This window comes from Rhyacophila brunnea, unplaced genomic scaffold (assembly GCF_057557595.1).
Source record: "Rhyacophila brunnea isolate RB1 unplaced genomic scaffold, BYU_Rbru_1.0 scaffold_75, whole genome shotgun sequence".
NCBI lineage: Eukaryota > Metazoa > Arthropoda > Insecta > Trichoptera > Rhyacophilidae > Rhyacophila > Rhyacophila brunnea.
The window spans coordinates 728,775-736,290 of record NW_028233345.1 but is presented as its reverse complement, the minus strand read 5'-3'; positions in this window follow the sequence as shown (position 1 = coordinate 736,290).

Here is a 7,516-nt window from a genome sequence, read left to right as displayed (position 1 = left end):
AAACCGCAAATGGTTAGCTGATTATTGCCAAAGATGAGTAAAACTTTTGTTTACTTCTAAAAGAATATAATTTTCGCACAAAAAAATGGAATGCTTTCAATCAATATAGCATACATATTTTAAATATTATATTCATGAACCAAACTAGAAAAACGCAAAATATATCAAAAAAATTAGAGCTCAAATTTGGGCTCAGGTTATGTATCTTAGCCTAAATATTCTTTATCATCTTTAAATTTTCTACTGTTGTTCAATATCTAATACAAGTATATCTAATGTAAGCTAGCTGGTGCATTAAAAAAGCAATTTTTTTATGCGATCTATATACAACAGTTATTTTATTATAAAAAAAAGGGGCTATATCTAATTTTTAATCTAAATATCAACAAAAGGTAAATATAAATTTTAGCACTGGCTCATATCATCAAAATAAAAATGTAAAAAACTCTTTAAAAATATAACAGAAACCCGTAAAATTGGAGCATTATTTTTATTTGAACTTTCATGGAAAAAATATTTTTCTGAAAGATTACTTTACCTGTAAAAACTTAAAACATCTTTGAAAAATTATTGCTCATATATCTTATTATATATTATATTGACCCATATTATTTCTAATTATTATTTTAATGGTAAAAATATTATACGATCTTAAATAATTATATTTCTTGATCTTTTTTTCGTTGATTTATATTTATATAGATAAATTTTAAATTTTAAATCAGATCGCCGATAAATATAACACTACCTAGCGACAATATATGTATTAAATTAAGATTACATAGATTTTAAAACCATTAAATAATCAATTTTTTAGAAAATGTTTATTATTTAACAAAATTATTCATTAGAATATGCACACTTCCGAAATACCGGCATCATTTTCTACAAATAATCAATTTTTTATGGCAATAAAACCAAATAACAGCCAACTTAATTAAAGAACTGCGAAAGAAAATTAATTTTTATTTCACTACAGAATTTTCAAAAAAACGACAAGAACTTAGATCAGTTTCTTTAAATTACTAATTGTAATGTCTATAATTTTTTATGGATGATCCACTTATCTTTATAAATGGTATACAAAGAAATAATTTTCACCGCATATAATATTTTTTTCATTAAAAATAAAACTATATTGTCATATATAATCCTAAAATAAAAAAATAAAGGCAATAAATAAATATTTAGAAGCAAATGGCCTCTAAAAGATAACTTGGTATTTTTGCTAAATCAAAATTCTCTCATATTTAATATTTGTCTAAATATATTTTATAATTTTTTACGCGAAAATGTTGCAGCTTTTTTGTAAAAGTTTGGTTATTTTGATGTTCAATTGCTGGTGATCCGATTCAATTTTTACTTACTTTTACCCAGTCAAAACTTATAATAAATTTAGATTTAATTTAGCAATTTTTATTTGTATGTTTTTTGCAATATTACAAAAAACTTATGTTTCTATATGATCATAAAATTCACTATATAATTATTAAATATGTATAATTTTTAATATTGAGTAATAATTGGGTTTAATACCTCATGCAGATTATATTTTTATATTTTTTACAATAAAAATATGTAGTTATTTTTAAATTTATGAATTATTGATAGGTTTTGTTCATTTGTTTCATATTTTGGCTTGTGAATATTTTTTATTTTTTTTAAAATAAGGAACTAAATTTTTTTTTGGTGGATGCTTTTTAGAAAAGTAAAAATTTCTATGAATTTTTTTTATAAATGTAATCTATACATAATAATCGAAAAATTCAGAATAAATATGATTTATATGGCCTTGTGTACTTAATATCATATAAAAAAATTATAAGTTTTATAAAAAAATATTTAGGGCTTCATAAAACCATTCAAAATTATACATTTACACGTTTTAATAGCCACAATCGATCTATTTATAAAAAAAAACATAGTTTTACAGCATGTAAAATGTTCACTTGAACTGCTCTTTTATACGTAATATGAATCAAACGGGTTTTCAAAGAGAAATTAGGCAAAAAAAAGTCTAAAACTAGCGTATAAGATTATAAAGTACAATTAAAATAAAATAAAAACATGGGTATTACAAAAATTTTATTAGATAAAATTTACGAATTTATTTTAAAAATATACGATTTAGCTTTCTATATCGATTTATATATTTCTTATGCAGAAATATGGTGCTCACAAGTCTTCTTTTTATAACGTTCCACTTAAATTCAGAAAACTGATCTTATAATAAATAAATGTAGCGGCTTATATAATATGATTATCGACCCAAGTGTACATAAATAGCAGATATCAGCGAAGAAGAAGGGGGTTTTACAACATCGCGAATTATAGAATAAACTTTATATTTCCACAATAAAAATTTTTACAGATTTTTGGTGATTGAATTTTATATTTTACATTAAATCATTGTTTTAAATATTTTACCCAAACATGTATTTTATATTCCGTAAAACATTTTATTTCATGGGCCGGAATTCTTGAAATTGAGATAAGAATACAAATATAATTTTATTTCGCTTTCAAGTAAGTTCTGTGGTTTATTATAAAAAGCGCAAAAATGATCATCTGAATTTTTTTTAATATAAAACTACGTAGATCCAACTAAAAATTTAGTAAACTCGGAATTTATTGGGAACAAGGTTATTTGCATGCATATAATCTTTTTTCTATCACTGTATAGATACGATAAAATTTCGAATGATTTAAAGATGATAAATAGTAAAGAAATAAAAGCTATTATTAGTTTGTATTTAAGCTTAGTATTTTTTATGGTTATTTAATTATAATATATGTATAGTATCAAATTTAGATATTAAATTTATTTTTTGGGATCTAAAATAATTTCTTATCTACCAAGACTATATATTTGTTTTGCTTTAGTTTTTAGTCTTCAGGTTCTAGATAAAGTCGTGAAAAAAAATAAGCTTTATATTATAAAATCTGGTTTATTAATGGTATAAATTAAATTAAAGAAATTTAAACTATCTAATCATAAAAAAATATTTTAAAATATATCATTACACCGACATAGATGCCATGAAATTGTTTAAAATACTTTATATATCATTTTTAGTCAATTAAAAAGTCTACAGACTATGTAGTTTCTAATAAGATTTTCCATATGATACATTTAAGTATGTTTAGTTTATATTTGAACAATTATATCGAATGAGTTTTCAAGATTCACGCTGTTTCCCACTAAGAATACATCGGAATGCTCTTTCCTTGAGATTATAAATTTTTTTTCGAACTTGTGCATTCAAAGTCTCTTATAATATCTATACTTTTAAAGATATTTTCATGTTTTATACATTTATGATTATTGAATTAAATAAAATTCCTGTTTGTTGTTTACTTTATGTTTTTTTCTTTAATGATACTTTATAAATAAATAAATAAATTACATAATATTTAAATAAAACGCGATTAGGGTGGGGCTGGCTATTTGCATAGAACACTTATATTATGTCGTTCGAATATTATTAAAATAAATTTGTGTGTCATTTTTACATTATAGAAACAATTTATACCTACATCTAACCACGAAATGTAAAAAATTTCTGCATAACAGCAATTTAATTCCATTACCTATGCTCCAATCTTTTCTATTCCTATGGTCTAAAATAATTTTGGACTCAAAGAATTAACTATTGAGTCTGATCAACATGATTTTATAAATTTTTTTAATAAAAAACTATATTTTTTATTTATAGGTTAAGTTTCTTCTATTTAAAAATTCCATCTACTAAGATGTAGACAGCCAATTAGATATTTCACATTTCGTTAACTATATTTTATAACTTTCCCCTGATATATTGTCGTTGTTTACTCTCCTTTTGTCATATTATATGAGTTAAAGAATTTTGCGAAGTGTGAGAGCTTGCATGTATGCTTCGGTTTCATCTGGGATTTTGTACTCCTAATATATTTTGCATTAATTTCATTTTTTTATCTTTTTTTTCTAATATTGATTGAACACATTTCCCCTTTGATATCACTTATATTTCTTATCAATTTGATCGTTGACATGTTTGATATATTAAATTTGAATTGATGGCAGAAAAAAAATAGAGCCCGAATCCAAGAGACATTCTCCAAAAATTGAATTTTAAATAACAAATTTAGAAGATTAGGCTAGTTTTATCCGCTAATTTATTTCTAGATTTATATGATCAGTCAATTTCAACAAAAAATGACGTGATTGTAAATAATATTGGGAACCATTATCACGATCTATAAAAGCGCAAGACATTAAAATATATTATCTATTTTCATTTGACTTGCCATAAAATTATGCACCTGTTCATTTTTTTTTGCTTATATATTAAATTGATATAAATACTTCACTCGCTAAAGACAAAGAGAAATGTATAATAAAGAGTGTAAAATCTATAATTGGGGTTTTTTGTCTGTCAGAAGTCATGAGGTGATGATTTAAAGATTCTAAAGTTGTCTTCTGTCTATGAAAACGGAATATTCTTATGTAATTTTATTATTATTGCGAATTTCGATAGCTCAGATATGCTATTTATCAAATTAAAAATTTGTTTCTCTTTCTAAGTGTAAAAAAAATTGTGTTATAAATTTATTTATATAAAAGATTGTGAACTAGAAATTTTTAGTTGTATTTTTTAATTCTAGGAATACTAAGCATTATATTTACATGGATATATGATTTTTGCAATTTTGCCAACATTGCTCATTATTAGTCGCATCTTAATATTTGTGATGTTTTAAAACCTTATTTTGTGGCTTATTTTTTGAATCAAATTTTTGAGAATGAATGATTTCTGTTTAAGTTCTTTTATTCATAGTCAAACCAATAAATCACATGTTTTTGGTTTTGAGATTTTTAAGGATTCTTTTCGGCGCATATAATCTATAAATTATTATGGATTTTTCATAAAACTCTTATGAAAATGAAACGAAAAATATTTGTGAATAAATTAAATAACAAATAATTTAGAATTGATGATAATTTTTTTATAAGGTCCCAGATATGCATTTATTCGTTTTAATATCATATTCTAAGAATAGTTTATATATAAAAGCGTAAAGATGTTTTATATTCATTAAGCACAGATATATTTAGGGGTAGAAAAACGCCAAAGTTAATCTTTTAAATGTAATTTTATCTGATAGTCAATAAGTCTAAGAAATTTATTTGTAGATGTAAAATTAAATCTTAAATACTCATGGTATTTCCAAAATGTTATTACATTATATCAAATTAATGCTTCTATATTTATGGTTTGCTCAAATATCGCATAGGAATTCTGCTCGCTAAAAAAAACAAATATATAATATCCTAAAACGATATGATTTCATATACATGTAACTTGAAACTTAATGAACAATAGATTGAATTCATATATATAATGGCATAATTTAAAGAATTTCAGGAATAATAGTTTGTTAATTTATCATATGGTGTGTGCATATGTCTTATTTATAGCGTATTATATCGTGAATAATACCTCAAAAGCCGTAAATCATACTTATACATCAGGCTTATATGGATCCGAAAAATCGTTTATAATTCAATTATTAGATATATTACTTGAATTTTATGAATACAAATTAGTCAAAAAAAAAAACTTTAGATTGTTTTTTAGAGCAGAAAAGCTTGATATTTTATCAGCATCAAGATTTTTTTATCTTACTAAATGCGTTATCACCTTTGGGCTTTATAATATCAAGTGTTTTTATCTATCCTATGTTTTCTGTGTGTGCTTCCGCTTCAGTTACAATATTATTTTTTTAAAAAGCGAATTAGTGGCATTTTGCTTCAAATCATTCCATATTACGACGAATAAGCTCTTCATAACGCGGATTTGTAGATTTAGGTACTTTATTTGCTATTAAATCTGTTTTCTTCATATAATTTTTGATTATAAATCTCGTTATTTTATTTAGGATGTAAGATTTTATTTATTTCATCCCAAAAATATCTAGTCATCTATGAAATAGAGCAGAAGAAATAAATAATTTTAAAAGATAATTATTTTAGAAACAAAAAACATACAAAACTGGCAAATTGCGATGGTAAACTATTCAGTTTTCTTATATTATGTTTTTTATTACAATGAAATCCGCCACACGTTCTTAAAATATTCATGAAAAAAGTAAATAAAAAATAAACTTTGTTATATTTAACCATTAGTAGTATATATGTATTTTATATATATATAGATTTGGCCTGGTCTGTTCAAAATCAAATTTTATGCTAAAACTTTATTCTTCACAATCCAATTATTTTGAACAAAAAATTTATGATAGTATCAAAAAAATGAAAATTTTTAAAAACGACTGCGTATATGCTCTAAATCCAGCTAAAAAATATTCAAAGAGCTTGTTTTTGTTTTTTTTAACATAACTTTTTAATTAAAAACACAAAAAAGCGGCCATTATGATTCTTCTTATCATGTTAATAGCCAAGTTTTGTATACATTCATTTTATTGTTCGGCCATCTCTTTGAGGCATCGGCTTAGAACTTGAAGCTATTTTTTTCGATTGTATTTGTATGTGTCCTAGTAGCCAAATCAACAAAGTGCCGACTGTTGCTTAATACAGAATGCGTACATCCAAGTTTACTTATTTCGGAATAACAGCGCCCCTCGTATGAAAAATCATACTTATAGGCAAAGCCATATGATTAAATATCCTGTTAAATTTTTTACCCCGAAAAATTAAACGCGATTAGCTTCGATATGTTTAATTATACGATACCTAAATCCACTACAAACTGTTTCTTCTATTGTGTTTAAATTGCCTAAATTAAGATAACGCAAATTTACGGAATGATTTTTAATCAACACCGTTATTTTAGCCGAGCCGTATTATTTTTTAATTAATGAGTGTTCTAGATAATGTCCCAGAAAAGGCTTGAAGCTTCCAGATATTTTTATATAGTATTTATTTTGCGATTTAAAAACAAAAAAACATTAAATTACTGAATTATTTGCGTTTGTTTATTTAGTGGGTATGAAGTATTTAATGTCACATCGTAAAGGACATTCTTTGTCGTTATACACCTTCGCGAAGTAAAATTAACGTGTTTTAGATGCAGAAAACCTCAATATTGCCCAAAGAAAAACCTTATTGGATTAAAAGATCATATTTTTTATTATAGTATGCAATTATATCGCGAGACCGGTTACTTGGTTGCATATTTAGCTATTAAAAATAAGGGTTCAAAAAATAAAGGACCCATCAAAAATGAGTCATTTTAAGTCGGTCATCAACCAAATATTTTATTATAAGACAGCACTTTATTTATAATGTATCGCACAAAATGCAAGCTCAAGATCATAAAAAATTTCGACATAATTGGGTTCATGTTTTCGTGATCATAAGCTAATTTGGGAAAATTAAAATCCTGAAAGATTTCAAGAGAAATAACTCGTCTATTTAAATTTTTAATAATTATGTATTTAATTTCTATAATATACTGTAATCCACTGAACTTTATCTTAAATTCTCAAAGAATCTTTGTATAAATTAGTATATTTC